Below are 18,721 nucleotides of genomic sequence, written 5' to 3'. Positions count from 1 at the left end.
AGAAAAGGGGGTGGAAGGGAAGAGAAGGAGAATTGTCTCAAAAGCGGTTAAGAAGGCAGGAGGCTTTTTTTTTTTCTGCACAGTGAAAAGTTTTGGTTTGGGACAAATGAATAATGTTAAGCAATGTGAAACAAAATATGTCTCATCCAGGCTTCCCAAAGAAAGTCTGCGTATTTTAAAAGATACATGTTTTATTTTGAAAGGGACGCTCTGAGATGCTGCGCTTTGAGAATGATTAAAGAAATTAAAAGCTTAAAAAAGTTTCAACTGAAAACTCTCCAACTCTTAACCAGAACAACAAACTGAATTCATAACCAACCAAGTTAATTGCTTTGCTTTCCAGAACAGCACATATTGGCAAACACAGTTATTAGTCACAAAAACCTCTTTTACCCAACTCTAGCTAAAGAGCACAGGACTGCTTCCCCAAATTTAAGGGATAAAAGAGCTGCTGCGATTTGATTCAGATCACAGTATGCTTCTCTGGTTGCCAAAGGCAGCTGGTGCTCTGCAGAGCTCCAACTACACCTTCTTTTCCGTCAGTTCCCTTTGGAGATAGGATAGCCAAGAGATAAGAGAGGCGCAGTTCCCACCCCAAGGGGAGGAAGGCTGGAGGGGAGGGAAGCATGCCGGGAATTTCCTTCACAGGAGGTGAATTTCCTGGGAGCCCTGCAGGCTGGGGCGTTTGCAGAGAGCCATATTCCGTGGCTGTCTGCAGAACACGGTATTGGCCTTATTTCCATGAAGGGGAACAGGTAACATCACTGCATCAATCAAATCTGATTCTGTGTGTACTTCACCCGCAATGTGTGTTATTAAGTTACCTAATTTTCGTGCATACTTCTCAAGTTATCTTCCCCCAGCAGCCTTACATCCAGAACTTCAAACCACTGGCCAGGCAGCCTCACTGATCGTGGCTGCCTCTTGATCTCCCTCTGCCTAAACACACGCTGCTCCCAGTACCAGTTTTTTAAAGCTCCACTTAAACAGGAGTCTCCTCCAGGTTAAGAGCTGAGGACTACTATCACTTGCCTCCTGGTTTTTTTCACCTGTTTCAATTCATGACAGGACTTTACCCCTACACGTACTTTAGCACCTTTGTGAAAGATTATATCAGAAGAATAACCAAGGGTTTAAATTTTTGTTTTCATGCATTTCTTTTCCCCAATTTTTACTTCAGGAGATTCCAGAATGCCCAGCAGCATTGCGCACCTTACAAAACCTGTGCTACTACTCAGTGTCTATTACACGTCCTCCTTTTACTTACTAGTTACCATCAGTTAGTGGGAGCAGAGATTCATTATGCTGTTGAATAATTCTTAGGAACATTCTTCGTGAATCTTGGGGGGGAAAAAGTATAACTTATATTAAATGTCTATTGCTCCCCGTGTTAATGCTTTACAGGAGAACTGAAAGTGACTACTCTTACACCTACCACAGCCATTTAAGTTGCTCTTACTTTCTTCAGAAGTCTCCACAAAAAAAAAAAAAAAAAAAAAAAAAAAAAAAAAATCCAAACTTGGATATGTTTCAATGTACTTTGCAAAAGCTTTTTCATTTCATTCTTTGGGGGAAGGAAAAAGGGGAAATTTGTTGCCTTTTTTCCAATTCCTCAACTTCATAACTTGCAGTGAGCAACTCCCAGATGGTTATTTCCCTCCACCATCCACTGTGGTGAGGCTGACACAGTAATTCCTAGCATACAGTTGCTAGGAAAACCCCCACAACGTGTTAATTTTCATTATACAGTGCTAAAAGTACACGCAACTACAGCTAAGGAGCTATCGTGTAAAGCATTGAACACTTAGGTCCTGTTTCAGCCAAGCACTAAGTAAAAGCTTAGTTTCAAGCGAACGAATGATTAAATCACAACCTCTCGTGGAAGTAAAGCTGAGGATGCCGGGGGGGGGGGGGGGGTGCCAGCACCGAAGAGCGCCCGAGCTGAACACACAGTTCTGCATCGGCAGCAGCACGACACGGCTATCAACAATACTTGCCTCTACCATCTGACTGTCAGTCACAAACGCACCTGCGCTTTTAAGCTCGAACAAACGATAGCAAACGTTTAAACTCCGCGTCGCCCATCTTGAGGACAGCCAGAGTTTACCAGAGTACAAACCTGCTGCTGCTCAGGCTGAGGATTTCAGAGCTCACATCGCACTCCGTGATGCAAAGGAAATTCAGGGGAAGGAAAAAAAAAACCCAACAAACAAAACCAAAACCAACCCTTCACGTATTTTCAGCATATAAAGTTGTTGCAAGAGGTGCTAAACGAAATAATTTCGAGCCAAACAGTTGGTTTGATGGCTGCGCTAATTACAGGCCAGGGCTGTTCCCGCTGCGCTGAAGAAGGCCAAGGCTTGTTGGCACGCAGACAGATTAGCCACAGTTGCCCATTAAGACCACCGCTTGAGTGTAGACAGAGACGTGGAAGGAAACATAAGAAGGCAGCATGTGCATAACCAAACAGGCTACCTTGCTGAAAAGAAACCCCCTAAAGCCACATTCTGCTTCATTAGCACATGAAAATAAGGTAATTGAATACTTCATTCTCCCATCCAGAGCCAAGATCCATCACTCATGGAAATGGAGTTTTGATAAGGTGGGGTGTTTAAATGAGGCAGAAAGAGCCTTTTGAGTGTGTGTTACTTTGTTTATCTGAGAGAAATCCCACTTACATTTAAGCGAAAAAGACATGAAAATCACTTTATCCTCTGAATCACTGGAACACAACAAAGCTCCACTGAGGATGAAACTTAAACATTTTAACATTATTCCGAGGACAGAAGGCATTATACTTGTTGCTGCATTTATTTTTGTATCAAAATCCATTTTTCTCTCGTGTGTTTTTTTTTTCTTCCTCTCCTTGAACTCTCCACCTCACTAGCTATTTTCGCTGGCTTTTAACATCACATATCTCAAGAGACAAAAACTTAAGCAACTGGCAGGGCAAGGTATGTTAATCAGACTTTTGTTGTTTTTTTTAAGTTATGCATGCCATACACTCAGGTTTTGGGGTTTGGGGTTTTTTTCAACACTTCAGCTGATAACCAAAATAAGAAAATAAATTTAATAAAAGATTTATCAATCCCAATTCCAGACTCAGGTCCCACTTTAGTTTTTCAGCCTTGTTTTAGGGAAACAAAACAAAACAAAACAGGGAAGATAAAAATTTCTGATATTTAAAAGGCAAAAACATAAGCAGAAAGTGTTTTATCTTCTTCAGCAAGCTAAACAGCAACAAGCTCATTTTCTCCCATTGGCTGATCACCTTAAGTATGAAGTGCAGTGAGTGGCATTTCCTCCAGAAAAAAATATTTACGTAAACACTGCAAATAGACTCCTTGCCTCAGCCAAAAATGCCTGCTATGGTATTGCCAAGTCTTTTGCAGAAAGCAGGAATTAGAGAGGCATAGAGCTGGACAGATTGCACCCTTGTTCCTTGGGTTTAAGTTAAAGTGGTATAGTTTCCTAGTTTGGAAATTGTTACGCTGATACATGATCTCCAAACAAAGAACAAAAATATGACAATACAGACCAGCTCTCAGTCACTGGCAACCACAAGGATTTTGATAACATTTAAAACAAACACCACCAGCCCCAGGCCCTTTAACAGGGATGCATAAAATATCCCTAGCTTTTGTCTTGCTCTCTCATGCGTACAGACGTGTGCTAAAACAATGAAAAGGCTTTCCTGCTTAGAAATAATGTGTAATAACCACAGTGCTAGGAAAGAGCTGGATTTTTCCAGCACTTTCAAGGTAACTAAACTGTGTTGGTGCTAGGACCGTGCTACCATTCCCCCGTGCCCAGGCTGTCTGCTCCTACCGAAACTTTGCTGCTGGCAGTGGAGCATGTCTGCTCCCGTGAAAAGCCAGTCTGGGGAGATAACCCTGCAGAAAGATACTCGATTTTCTGTGGCTCAGTCTGCAGGTTGGGTAGTGGTGGCTCGTACAGGATCACCTGTACGCCAGCTCTAGAGCGAGGGAGAAGGCAGGAGCTGGAAGGAGAGAGAGCGAGCTTAAACTGTTGTGGACCTGCACCTTTTGGAACAATGGCCAAAGATGGACTAGGGGTAAATCTGAAGGGCTGCAGTAGGGTCCAGCAGATAAACATTTCACCGTCCCTCCGCATACCCAATGTTAACAGTGGGAAAATCAAATAGGTTAGCGTCTGAAGGCAAACATCCTTCAGACCAAAGCTCCAGGAAGCGATCTTTAAGGTAACGAGCTCCTACCACGTAGCTTTGAAATACATATAGCAGCAGCACCTTCAAGTCAAGTCACTATTTCGTAGCTTGCCAACACAAAAAAAAATAGAGGGCTGAAACAGCAAGCACACAGTACCACCGGCTGACAAGCAACCACGCTGCTGCTTTCCGAAGAAGCAGTGGGCAAGCGAAGGAGAGAGAAGCCGGGCTGAAGGCTTCACTGCGAGGGAGCTACAACAGCCCAGCCTCGTGATCGTGATCGCAGCAGCACGTGCTGCTGTTGTACCACAGCAGCCATAGGCAACAGCAAGGCTGGTAACCCTTTTTTGTGCTGATGGCTGAATAGACCTTCTAAGCAAAATTAGCAGGCCACGAATTAACACCTCTTTTAGTGCCTGCCAACAGAAAGCAAAAATAAAATAAACCCATGTGGCCAGAGGCTTGTGTGAAATGGTGTCGAAGGCCTTACTGAATATTTTCCCCACCCTTCAACTGGGAGAACACACTGTGAAAACTGTGCAATTAAAGCAAACATTTGCAAATTATACCCAGCTTGTGATTTTCTGTGGAATAAATCCCGATAAATCAAAATGAGAACTGATCTGACTCTGTATCTTGGAAAGACTATCTTAAATCAAACTGTCCAAACAACAGTCTTTATCGCCTAGGAAGATACTGATTTCCCAGGCCTGAGTACAGTTAGCAAACAATGTGCCCCAGGAATTCATCCAGAGCAAACTGGAACTGCAGAGCCCACAGGGAAAGAGAAAAATGTGTATTATCAAAATGCTAATAACGTTCCACAACATGAAAAAAGATTGCAAGAGGTCTTACGCACACTAAGCACGTACAGCAAGCTAAGTTCTTGATGACCATGGTTACCCAACACCCCAGCTTACTACTACTTACCAAACGTGCCCCAAAATCAGACACACGAGTAGTTTCCCTTAGGCCATGTCTACACTCAGATTTCCATGTAAAATTCTCACAGTGCTGCTGCTGGCTTCGTTGAGCCAATGGAAAATTCTTCCTGAAATTCCCTGTTGCTGACAAAGCCTCCGCACTGAAGCAACATGATAAATTACATCACAAGCTGCCAAGACCGTCTATCATGATCAAAATGTTAATGCAACAGAAGCAGAAAACCACAGAAGACTCTGGTGAGGACAGTGTTGACTCTCATGTAAAACACCTCTGTCATACAGAAATCAAGTCGGATGTGTTACGGAAGCAAGCAGAAATTTAACAGTAAAAGTCTTTCTCCCTTAATAAATAAAAAAATCTAGTATTTCTGATTTAAGCAAATTCAGTTAAAGAAGATGAGAATTACTGCCAGGTGTAGTATAATACGTTATTATGACATAAATATGTACCAGCAGAAATCCCACATAACCTACATAAAAAGAAAGCAAGCACGGTTCTACTTATTCTGCATATCTAAAATTAAATCTAAATCTTTTTCTTTTTCTTTTAACTGTGCTTAACAATAGAGGAAGATTTAACAGGTGTCATTGTTTCTCCCAGGTGTAATCATCTTTTTCATTTGCCCCTGTGAGAAAAGAAAAGCCATTTAATGAGCAGGCTGAAAGTGATGATTAATTAAACAACTTCCAGGGCCTGAGGGATTCTCCTCCATTTGGGATACATTTCCTTTAGCTGTAAGCAAGCTGGAAGGCAAGAGACAGACGACTCCTCACTTTTTTGTTTTAGCTGGCATGTAGTTGTAAAGGGTCGAAGATGCTTAAGCTGCTATGTGTTTGTAAAGGCTTGAAGCTGTTTCTCAGCTTACTTGTCAGCCTTTCTGGCATCAGTCATCCAGGAGTAACACTCACTGCCTCAAAAACACAATGGGGTTTTTTAAGTGATTGTGACAATATCCCAGCACCGTCCAGTGCAAGATTGGGGATCGGTTTTGATATTTGAGCAGCAGCACTTGCTGATAGTATTTCTTCTTTTAATCACTGAGACCTGAATCTGCTGCTTTTTGAAGTGAATATCCATATGCACTAAGGGAACCCCTGAAAGTAAGTCACCTCATCGAAGCAGGCTCATGACTGATTTTCTAGTGAAAACTTGCAAACAACGAGCAAGACAACAGGTCAGAGTTGGTAAGACATGTGGCCCCTTTCCCTTTTTCTTACTACAATAATACCTAGGGGACCTTTGATCTGAATGTCAGCAGTGAAAATACACAAACAGATAGCCTCTTATTATATACTCACAGGTGTACATTCCTAAAACTGTTACATTCCATTACTTTCAGCTGTGCTGGAAAACAATACCTTCAGAAGTTGACCCCTTCTCTCCTCTGATCGCACCGGTATCCAAGTACAAAGCATCACAGCAAGCACGGTATTCTAAACACCGGCAACGATCATGCCAACAAATTCAAGCAGCACATGTAAGGACAGGGCGAAAGTGCTGGCTGACATTTGTCTGTATTAGTTACAGCCTTGCAACTCGCAGAGAAAGGGTGCTTCTCATCCCCAGCAGGAACACTTCTGGGCCAGGCAGCTGGAGTTTTGATGCTGAAAAGGCTGGATTTTAAGGCTAACTCGACTCGATTTTGCCAGTGCAGCAAGAATCAGAAATCTTGTTGAAATAGATAGAGCCCCTGTGGATGCTCAGATCACTACCCATAACAGCATGCAACAAATCATTTGTTTGGACTGGGGCTATTGAATGCAAAAGCACATCCCATCCTCGTAGAAATAATGTTCCTACTTTTTAAAAATCAGTCTCCAGCTTTGGCAGCTTAACATAGGAGGCAGTGCTCTTCTGTTAAAAATAAGCCAGTATGCTTCAGTAACTGGAAAGGAGGAAAAAACCGTGAGGAATTTTTCCATTTTTCTCTCCAATTGTTCTGCACGGTGTTTATCAGCAGGCTGGTACTGCATCTCCTTTTGTTAGAAAATTAAAAGTTGAACTGCAAGCATAAAAGCCACCATGAACCATGCAATAACCTTCAGGCATTTTAAGAGCAGCAGAGGTTAGAAGGGCAGCTCCTGACTCTAAACAGCACCTATTGTTGCTCTTTCTTCTTGAATAACAAAAGCAGAGCTGAAAGCTATTTACCTGGTTTTACCTCAGTCAGATCTCATTTCCCCCTTTATTTTCAGTAGATGATCTTATCAAATAGTGTCATTTCTAACAATTGCTTTGATCAGATTATGTATTGTTTTTTATTTTGTTAGTAAGTTCTATAATAGCATACGAAGTCACAGCAGAAGAGCACTTAGAAAACTTTAGGATTCCATCAGTGCGTATTTAAATTAAGGATAACTATTTTTAAACTTATAGGTTAATATGCTTTCGTTTGGAAATCATGAGGGCCAACTTACAGTACAAGGCTCTGATCTTGCAATCACTCCCACGCGAACAACTTTGTCTGCACCATCCCATGTGTTCCCCTCCCGCTGCAATCAGATTCATATAACTGGACACTTGCACAAACACTACTGCAGAGCAAGGGTGGAAGGATAAAACTCCCCATCCGCCAAACTTTTGGGTGTGCTGCTATTCAATGTAGCATGTCCAATATATTACTTAAATTGTTTATAATGCAGAAGCAAAAAAAAAGTTTGATTTCCAAACAAAAATCTTACATGAGTAGGCATCATGCAGAGTTTTTGTGACTGGCTGGGAGTGATCTGTAGTTAATATATAAAATCCTCTGAGATCTTGCCTTAAAAAAATCCTTGCTACAAACAAAAGCAATCCACAACATATGATTTCTTCTACTGTTCTACAATATGTGTAAAACTTTAAAAGAAAAAATATTTGGGGGATGTTTTTCTCCATAGGAACAAAGTTCACACAAAAGCAATCATTTCTAGCTTTACTGATCTTCACTTAAAATAATTTCTTTTTTTTACTTTCTCTAAATCACTTCCCAACATCCAGCTCTTGTCTTCTGTACATTTCTGCAATTTCATTAAAAAGATAACAACAAAAAAAAATTACTTGAAAATATTTAACACAAATCATTCTCTAATTCATAAGCTGCTGTTACAATCTTATGGAACCGAACAGAGAAATTCTTTTATTTTAGCTATAAATTAAATGCCAGTTTAGTATATGCAACCCTAAAAATACCATTAGACATAGCAATCTACAACGCAAGTTTATGACATCTGATTCTTCATCATTAGCTGGAGTTTGTAAATACCATACAGAAGTTTAAGAAAACCATTAAAAACAGTGAAATAAGAGGACTTCCCTCTCCTATGAAAGCATCTTATAAATTTGTATTTTAAGGAAATTCTTGGATAAAAATCTAGAAGTTCAATTTTCCTTACGATAACACGCTATCTATGAAATCTGACTTCATTGCATGTTACATCAGCAGGACCAGGCTCTTAAGTCGGTATTATATTAGATCGTCAGCTGCTATAAACTGTCATAACTCAGCTGGAGCTGATGTCCCACCAGGACTAATTTAAGACCTGCAAAGTGTTTCTGACAATAAAATAAGATACAAAAAAAGACTGAAAGCATGTCTTCTTGCACAAGCTGGAAGTATATTGAAGAGACACACATTTTTGAAAATGGCTAACTCTTATAGCCTTAGTCGAGTTCAGAGTTTTGTTGGAATATTTTCACTTTCTGCAAAGACTGTATCACCGATAGAAAATAAAAATCAAGACAGGCTCTGAAACTTGCTTTACTTTTTTGGCATCAACTCTTGCCCTTTTGCAGCCCCATTTCCATCCAAAGTTTTTCCTAACTACAAACAAAAAGGAAATCGACATCTGAGTGCCTGTAAGCACTAAAATTATTGCATATATTATTGGTTTTCTACATATCTTTTTTGAGTCACTTGAAATGTTGTAATTACATATATTTCCTGTTTTAATAAAATGTTGGTGAAAGGCTTAGTTACTACAGTCCTTTATAGCTCTGGAAGAACTGGCAAGCTGGAAAGTAACTTTCCAGTCAGTTCAAAGGAAATGGAGTATGCTCATTTCCACTTGCAGAATCCACTATTTATCAGGCTCTACAGACATTTCTATGTGACCTTCTGCAGTACAGCATCTGGGCACAATATTTTCATCTTATTGCTTTTTTTTCCACTGGAGATACTATTAGTTTATAAAGCTCAGAAAAAAACTGGGTACAGTGTGAGAAGACGTTTGAGCAAAAACGTATGATTAGGCAGTTAATCACGTTCTCGTTATAGCTGGTCTGTGTGTGTGTATTAGGATTTATGATTTCTCCATTGCTTCCAAATCTGAACTCACACATGCACACTCATAAGTATCCCGACTTTCTTCAAAACCAGCAATTTTGGGCAATCATCTAACGAACTTGATTACTTGTCTGCATTAGTTAAAGCAAGTTTTGTTAAAAATATTTATGCTAAAATTCTAAAAATGGCATTATACTTCAGTAGGAAAGAACAAGACTTAGCCTGAACTTTTGAAAATGAGTGCGTCTCTACTCAAACACAGTTTTCCCATCTCTAACAAGCTTACTAACACTGCCTTCAAAAATGTTTATTAGAGACTTGGAAGATAAAGAAAAATAATTTATTTCTCCTCTTTACTACCAAAATATCATTGGAATCTTCCCACCACACAAGATGTACACACTCAGCATTTTCAATTACTTCACATGGATGATGCAGTTTAGTAACTAAAACACGAAGACACTTGGTAGACACGATAAAATTATTCTGGGAAATAGATGTGGGGGGCAACGTTTCTAAACTTCACATGACACAAATTGCTAATAAGAGGGTTACTAACAACAGCATTTATGAACTTTTAATCACAAATACAGTATAATCAGGAAGCTATTTACAATACACCTGCATCTGACAAGCTAAACAAGACCGGAGTGTTTCTGAATATAATGACACTCCTTTTCAGTTGTGATTTTGAGGAGGACAGCTACCTTCACAGGCCTGAAGTGGAGACTAGAGCATGTATCACTAATAAAGCATACATCGTCATGCAAAAGAAAAGCCACCAAAGGCTTAAAGGAGGAGGAAAGTAAGGAAACGTTATCCCATCTTCATTCCACACTTCTGGAATGTGGACAGATCATAGTAAAAGTTTAAGTGGCAAGAAGATTAAAGGAAAACTGTTAAAGCCAAAAAGGACGCTCACATCATCTGGTGTAAGTCAGCCGTGTCTCTACAGACTTCAGTGGAGATACACTGATTTACGCCAGTTGATGTTTTGGCCCGACAGCTTCACAGAAGATACTATCGATTGAATGTGTGCTCTATTTCGATTAAAAGCTTCTCTCGCCGTCAGAGCACATCTTGCCCCAGCTGGAAGCCACTCTGGCATTTTTCTTTTTGCTAGAAAGTACCCTATAGGCAAATTCCAAAATAATAATAATAAAAAAAGTCTACATAAATTGTCCACTACTGTTTGTTATTATTTATCATTTTTTGGCGCACACAGACATGCCAGGCACTTTACAGAAAATACTTCTAAGACAATTCCCTGCCCTGCGGAGCTTAAAAGACAAGGGCTATTCCTTTCTGCAAACACAGGGCACTACTTTACCAAAAATTATTCCAATTACTTCAGTGGCACTCCTCACGATGGTAGGATTGTGCTTATTAAACATGCTAGCAATTTCAGGTCCTAAGCGATGAACATGGCAAACAAGGGAAAATAAAAGACAAAGATATTTTAGAGAGAAATGGTTCAGACGCACTACATTTGTAAATCTCTCTGAACCGGAACACTTTCTGTGCATTTAACGTGCTCAGTTTTCACCAAAAAAAACCCCCAAGTCTTCAAGGCCTTATCTTTCAAAACGTCATTATGCAAGTATATGATGCTTAGCGTGTGGTTTCTAATGCGATACATTGCTAATGAAGAGATCCTTAACATTGGTTTTAATAAGGAGGAGGAATTGAGAAAGGTGGCAACAATTCTTGAAGAGTAACACCCATATGCTTTCAAGCACAGCCACCCAGTCCTGCACAGAGCAGCACAACTGCAAACCCTGACAAGCCTCCTGCCCAGACTCCAAAGCGAAAAGAAAAGTAGAACATGAGGCCAACTGTGAAACTGAAAGAGCTATCAGGTTTGGGGAGGGCTGCAGGGAAAAAACTTCATAAATTACAAGGCTTAACAACAAAGATCACTTTTAACTTCACATCCTGAGTATCAGAAAGCCACTATCATAATTTCAGAGCATCCAAAAAGGAGTGACCTATCAACTATCAAAAACGTTTCTAGAAATACTGTGCCTTGACATCATCGAGTATCTTTCCAAATGTTACTTTGAACCAACAAATATTTAATGAATGGGCAGATCCATACTGTCAAGGACTAACTGAAATTAACATATCTAATATATAGTGAATATATACAAAAAGGCACATTCCCTTCTTTGCCCCATTCTCTGGGCCATAGGAGTTTCACGATAAGATTTCAGTACTATCCCAGATTGGGTCTCTCACTTTTACAAAAGCTAATACTTAAATAACTTTTGCTGTGGCTATAATATGATTTGTGACACAGTAAAAAAAAAAAAAAAGTCTGTCAGACTTCTTCATTTGTACAAGGCTTTTAAGAAAGTAATTGATGATTTTTATTATTTATCTATTGTTACTTTTAAGACATAGGTAGAATCTAGCTAGGTTTCACTAGTCTCAAAGGAGTGAATTTTGGAAACAAAGCCACAAGAAGTCAAACCTGTGACATCAGAGAATCTGCATTCACGTATTAATTTTCAAAAATACAATCTTGGCCAGTAAGAAGAACATTTCCAAACTTACCAGTTAAGCACACAGCACTGTATTTCAATCACAGCCACAAGACATGAAACACATTATTATTAAGCGCTTCAGCAAGCTCTTAACAGCTGCTGAGAACATGAGCATTTCTACGGCTTCTGGCAAGATTTAGCAGGTTTGGAAATCAGGAAGATGAGATCTAGCAGAGACATTTTTAGGACCAAATCTCTCAAAAAATAAAAATCACAATCTAAGCAATCATACATGCAATTTGCAGTTAAACTGTCAATTGTACTACTCTGCCTCTTCTGTAGTTTCATATTGTGTCGTTATCTTTTAATTCTACAAGGGGAAGTCAGTATGAGTACTAGAGGTACTCAAAAAACTTTAAAACTCCCACTGTGAAACAGCCTACTGTTTGCCGGTGTGCGTACTTCTGAAATTATATTAGCTGCTTTTTAAAGGTTACCTATTTCAAATTGAAATTGATGGAACAATCATTTTCACTTCCATCCAAAATGCTTTACAGGAATTACAGAGTGGTTTAATTTGTTAGACATATTAATACTGGCTTACCTACTTCAGGTAAAATTATTTCCTCTTTTGAAATGTTTGATAAGGATTCATTTGAAGGATGCAGTGTCCCACAAATTTATTACTACAGAAAAATTTAAGAAAATCACTTTGCCAGCAGTAGAATCCATGGGAACACTTTAGCATTAGAAATTCTTTCAGATAATCTATTTGGCTCTTATTTGCCTAAATAGATCACATATTTAGCGGAGAGAGGTATTTTTTGCAAATTGTGATAGTTCATCTGGAATTAGCATTTAATATTTATCAATGAGAGCAAAACAGAGTTCATATGAACAGGAGAGCTAGGACTCGAGTTAATTTGTCATCCACGATTACCACCTGGAAGTTCACTGAGTTTATTAAAGACAACTACTGTGCGATAAGGACAGCAGAGACACTATTAACCATGTCATTTAAATTGCTTGAGTTGGCATTGTGCCCAAGTCCTTCAGATCAGCATATCAACACACTTGTTGCGGGCAGGGACTCATTTAAAGGGGGGGGAGAGGAACTCCCTCAGAACTGAGTGTGCTGTACAGATTTCCACAGTAATTCACGAGAATAAGCAGTATTACTCGGCCTTTGTCTTTTTGATTCCTAGACAAGAGAATGACAAAATACTGACGATCAAGTGAAAGACTCTGTCCTTCCTAAGAAAAAAATAACGGGAAAGCATTTTTACAATATTCATTTGAAATCACTTGAATTTGCATTTACTGGAACAGCATATTTTGCTTGTAAGTGCAGTGCTGACAAACTAACAAAGACAGCCCCCCAATCACTTGCTCTGCCAAACTTTATGATCCCGTATCTCTCCCACCCTTGCCTCCTCCCCAAGATCTCCTGCTTTCACTTCATTAAGCCTGTAGGAAGGAGAAAAGTTCTGGTGGCTGGACACAGTTTATTTTCAGAAGCAGTAAGAGTCATTTTATTTCACTTCAGACAAGAATCGTGCCACAAAGTAACACAACAACACATTTGGGAAGATGCAATTAAGAAGGTACAAAGATTCCCCCCCCCCCCCCCCGCCAATTCATACTGAAATTAATACTAACATCTTTGTTGGAAACAACCTACATGTTAAGTTAGGCATATTACTTCCACATGTAGAAAACAGTTGGAACAGAAACTTTTTCATTGTACTCTTCATCTCCTGTTTTCCTAAGCTATGTCCTGATTAAGAAAAGAAAGGGTATCCCTTTTTTTGGAAGGGAGGAATTCATCAGCTTAACAAGCATCTTGGTACGCAAAAGCAGCTTATCGTTTTGCTAAAAAATGCTGTACTTCCCAATATGCACACCATGGCCAGCAACAGCTCGGCATTCTCCTATTTATCACTTCCCAGCACGAATGTGCTGGCACTGTGGGCCTGAGCAGTAGGCAAATACTCAGGTATGCACAGTACGTGGCCCCGGAGAACGTAATTGTTGGGGAAAAGGCTCTCTTACCTTCCACAAATCGTCCTCCGGCGTCTTCAAGTGAACGATCTGGAAACACAAAACCAAAACCCCCTGAAGTAACAGCACAACCCGCAGCCAGCGCTGCTGCTTTGCCATCCATCCCCCCGACTCCCCCACACCCTCCAGACCACTTTCCCACCGCTTGCACTACAAACAGCAATTTTCCCGTGGCATTTATTTTTTTACTGGTGAGCCATAAAATCGCCTGGTTGTCCAATTAATGCAAGCATCATCGTTTTCATTTACCTTTCACCATCTCCAGGGAAGGAAAGCAGAGGGGGGGAAACAGAAAAGCAAATGCATAAAAAGAAGCTTCAGAAACACAAGTTTCAACTCATTTACGATCCCAGATAAAGGTTAATAGTTAAACTCCTTCCTCTCCCTCCCACCCTCACAATTATTGATGCCCTTCAAGAAATGAAATGTTTTTTGTTCTCGTTTACCAGAGGCTAGACAAACTGTCAACATCTCCACTTTATTTACGGGTTGAGCAAGAGCAGTTCCTCAAACATCAACATTTTTTACGTTAATCCTGGAGAGAATCCACTTCTCTAAAACTACAAAATTTGCCAACTTCTGTAGTATTTATTTTTAACGAACGAGAGTGAGAGCCTTGAGCTATCCTCCCTGCCCTCGGAGGAGAGGAAGGGGGAAAGCGCAGCTCCACTCTCCCAACTTTAAAGCCCTTTTCGCCTCCTTCCCACACCACTCAGCCCCTGGTCACTCTCCACCCCACCACCCTCTCCCACCCCCCAAAAATCTCTCCCCTCCCGATCCCCCACCTGCTCCACGTCCAGTGGGATTTCAAGGGAGGAAACAAAATCTGCCAAGTGGTTCCTTTCGGGCGATTTCTTCAACCCGTCTGGAGGTTTAAACCTGAAAAACAAACACCTCTATTGAATGCAAACTAAGCTTTGGGGGTTGCCGAGTTAATTCCTCGGCAGACAGCTACTCTCAGTGTCTGGTTACACAAACATACCTACAGACAGGTTGGAGGGGAGTCCCTCACAAACCAACGGGGGGAGAGGAAATAAAAAAAAAAAAAAAAAAAAAGTCGAAATAGGCACAAAGGTTGGGGGGGGGGGGGGCGGCAGCGGGGGGGGCACGCTGGAGAGAGGGATGATACGCAGCCGGAGACAGGTTTAATATGGGGAAGGGATGGGGAAAGTTAAAGCAAGGGGCAATCCGGGAGGGGGCTAAGACCCCAGAGGTCTCAACCGGGGATGGGGGGAAGGGGGGGGGGTGTCCTTTTGGGTGGCGGCGATAACAAGTTTTTAGACACGGCCTAAATAAAACAAAGGAAGGAAGAAACCCGGCCGGCCGCGGCGGCGCGGGTGAGGAGCGGGCTGCTCCGGGGGCGGGGGGGGGGGGGCCGGCATCGGGTGTCACTGCGCACAGCCGCCCCGCTCCGCGCCCTCCCCGCCGCGGCCGAGGCTGCCCTCGGCACCGACCGGCACCTCGCCCGGTGCAGACAGCGGCCGCCCTGCCTCCGCCTGCCCCCCGCCCGCCCCCTCGCCGCCGCCCCGCTTACCTGCCGCTGCCCCCGGGCGCCGCGGGCCGGCCGCGCCCGCCGGCCGCCGGCCCCTCGCCTCATCGCGCCGGGCACAAAGGGGGCGGCGGGGCAGGGCCGCGCCGGGAGCCCCGGGAAGAGCGGTGGTAAGAGTAACGGTGAGAGCAGTGACAGCCGCGGCGGCGGCGAGGAGGAAAAATTACAAATAATAACCAAAAGGAAAAAAAAAAAAAAAAAACAACAACCAAAAACAAACACCAAAAACCCAGAGGGAGACGACCACCCTAATAAGCCGCCGTGACCATGCCGGGGAGGCGAGTCCCTCCTCCCGGGGGCAGCGCTGCGGGGCGCGCTCCTGCCCTGCCCCGCCTGAGGGGGACGCGGCGGAGGGGAGGGGAGAGGAGAGGAGGGAGGGGAGGGGAGCCGCCCGCCCTGCCCTGCCCTGCCCTGCCCTGCCCCGCCGCCCTGACCGGCCTCCCGCGCCGCCGCCTCCGGGGACGGCCGCCAGTGCGGCCGCGGCGGTGCGGGACCGCGGGGGAGGGAGAGGGAGCGGCGGCGCGGGGCCGCTCGGCGCTCCTGCCGCGGCGGGAGGGGGGGGGGGGGCACCGCAGCCGTTAGAAATCATCCCCACACACACACCACCACCACCGCCACCCCCCCACACACGCCTCCCGGTAATCGCCCTCCGCAGCCCCGTGCGGCCGGGCTGCTTCCCGGCTGTCACATGGCTCCTGCCGTCAACCCCAAAGGGTTTCGGGAGTCGCTTCACTTTCACTTTGGCCCCGCCGAGGGGCTCCCGGGGGGCCGCGGCGCCTGACAGGAGCCCCCGCAGCGAGGGGCTCACCCGCTGCCCCGCTCCGGGGGTGGGGGGGGGCCCAGGGGCAGAGCGGCGGCCCCCCACCCCTCCTCAGGGCGCGGGGCCGCGCAGGGGCAGCGGCCTCCCCTCAGGCCCGGCGGGGTGCGGGGACGCCCCTGGGCCCGCTGCGGGGGCGGCGGCGGTAACGGCACTGCTCGCCCAGCGCTGTCAGCCCTTCTCTCGCTGTTAAGGAGGAAAAAATAAGGAGAATAATAAAAAGCGGGTCCGTGGGACCTCCGGCCTGGGGAAGCGCAGGTCACGCTGCAGCGGAGGAGTGCGATGGGGGAAACTGGTAGGAGCGGGGTGTCTCAGAGCCGCGGGCAGGGACGCTTGCCCCGGCTTCTGGTGGGGCTGATCTCATGTACGTCCCGTGCCCCCTCGACTTGCTTGGTCCCTTCAGTCGGTTTACCTACAGGGGTCGGTGAAAATCCCACTGGAGAGCCAGCGCCATGCCTTGCGCAGGGCAGGCCGCCTCAGGCGATCCCCGGTGTGGGGACCTGGGGGGCCTCCGCGGGGCCTCTCCCCACCTCCCACCCAAACAGTCTGCGCCCACACCCACGGACACAGACTGCTGGGGTCCAGCAGGATACCCCACCGACAGCAAGTCCAGCATCCCATGTTTATGCCAGGGACGCATCTAGCCCAGCATTGTGGGTTTTTGAGCTCGGAATAAACGCTTCCAGGGTGGGAGGCGTACTCAGTACAAGTGTATCAAATGCCATGGCCTCCCTGCTTCAATTTGAAAGAGCAATTAAATAGGAAAAGCGAGTTACGACTTCTGTCTTCCTCTCTTTTACTATAGGCACCCCACTCTCACGCACCTAGCCCTCCTCATGAAGAATGAGATTTTCCATGAGCGCCACTGGTCTAAACATTGGTACCATTCAAAATGGAGGGGAGAGAGCCAGAAAAGAGCAGTAGCCTTCTCCAGAGGGGCTCTCCATGTGCCTCCTCTGAAACCCCCATCACCTGCACGGCGCCTGTGGGCAGGTGGTCATTAACCACATAACTAACGGAGCTGGTGGCTACCAACAGTTCCCAGAAGACGCGGCAACACTTACTTCAGTAATTGTGGCTTCACATGCTCTGTGCAGAGACAACGTTGTGCTGAGTGAGTCAACTGGCATTATGTCCTTGTTAATGCTTTTATGTAAGCTCTTTCACTCTGGCCTTCTCTCAACAGTCATCAAACACTGCGCAACACGCGTTCATCGTCTTTAGTGAGCTGGCCTGTAACCACCTTCACCGAAGCCCTCGTCACAAGCAGAGCAGCAATCCCTCAGGTTTCATCAAAGCTCGGCTGATGCTGGTGCCAACCTTCAGGCTGCGCACACTGTGAAGCACTAGCACACATGCTGGTGTTTGGTTGTTCATGCTCATGCTCGGTTCCTCCGCACCTCAGCCTGCTCTCCCAAAATGTCTGGCGTGTTTTACTCAGCATGAACAAGAAAAACATAGTTACAGTGGGTTTTGTTTGGGGTTTTTTATTTTCAAAGCGCAGTTAGATAAAAGCTAACCACCCAAAATATACATTCCAGTGACAACAAAGAAAGTCCCAGCACCACACATTTTAGTATTCTGTCCTGAGCTTTCTGCTTCTGAACTACAACCATTAGCCTTGAGATTCACTGTTAAACGGCACAAAAATGACCGTGACATTTGTGTTTGTGTTTCCTCCTTTTTTTTAGTGTTTATCATGAGGCAACGAGAAGCACTGATAAATCAGACTGTGAACAAATGCTCTCTTGAAAGCCATCCAGTGCATGGCCTGTTATTCTGAGTATTTGCTAACTTCAGAATTAAGTTGCCATTTGAGACTATTCCATATTCCATATTATTAATTGTCTTTCCCTAATTTTCCCATCAATTACAAGGCCGAATTTGACCCCTTTTATCCATGTTTTTTTTCTGCTAGAAACCCCCACGAAATCAAGCGCACTGGACAGCAAGCTACTAACTAGCAAAATAGGGCAGAATCTGTCCCCAATTATATACTTCCCTCTTCGCATCCCCTCTCCAGTGACAGCATGCTCACTACCCAGGAACAATGGCCTGAAGTTAAGAAAGAAAACATTTTACAATAAGTGAAATACAGGGAAACAATAGGCTAATTTACCAAATAAGAATAGTGAGATATCATCCCTGAAAAGAGTTGAGAGCAATCCAGATAAAAGAAGAGAGAGTGAAGAGATGATCAGGCAGTCATTCAGGCCTATCTTCTGATGCTGCCCAAAGATTAAATCTGTCCTAACAAAACAGAGCAAGGGCCTGGAATAATGTTATCTTCCCTCTCTTCCCCCTGCCCCCTCCCTTCCCTGCCCCTGCTGCATTTTTATCAAGCTCTATTACCTTCGGATGCTCAGAAAACAAAAGGAAAGGGTGGAAAATACAGAAAGTGAGAGGAAGG

The 18,721-nt window shown here is 43.9% G+C and overlaps 1 protein-coding gene across 1 annotated transcript in view; it reads right to left on the bottom strand.

The window, feature by feature from the left end:
- The window catches only part of PRDM1 (PR/SET domain 1), a 102,260-nt gene extending 87,442 nt beyond the window's left edge, over positions 1-14,818 (bottom strand). The window contains exons 1-2 of the mRNA XM_049818071.1: positions 14,731-14,818; positions 13,937-13,975 (exon numbers count right to left, since the gene is read on the bottom strand). The gene's annotated coding sequence lies outside the window, so the exon portion shown is untranslated. The remainder of the gene's footprint in view (positions 1-13,936; positions 13,976-14,730) is intronic.
- Positions 14,819-18,721: the final 3,903 nt, after the last annotated feature.

This window comes from Accipiter gentilis, chromosome 15, assembly GCF_929443795.1.
Source record: "Accipiter gentilis chromosome 15, bAccGen1.1, whole genome shotgun sequence".
Classification (NCBI taxonomy): Eukaryota; Metazoa; Chordata; class Aves; order Accipitriformes; family Accipitridae; genus Astur; species Astur gentilis.
The sequence above is the reverse complement of the archived record's forward strand: the minus strand, read 5'-3'. Positions and strand labels throughout refer to the sequence as shown.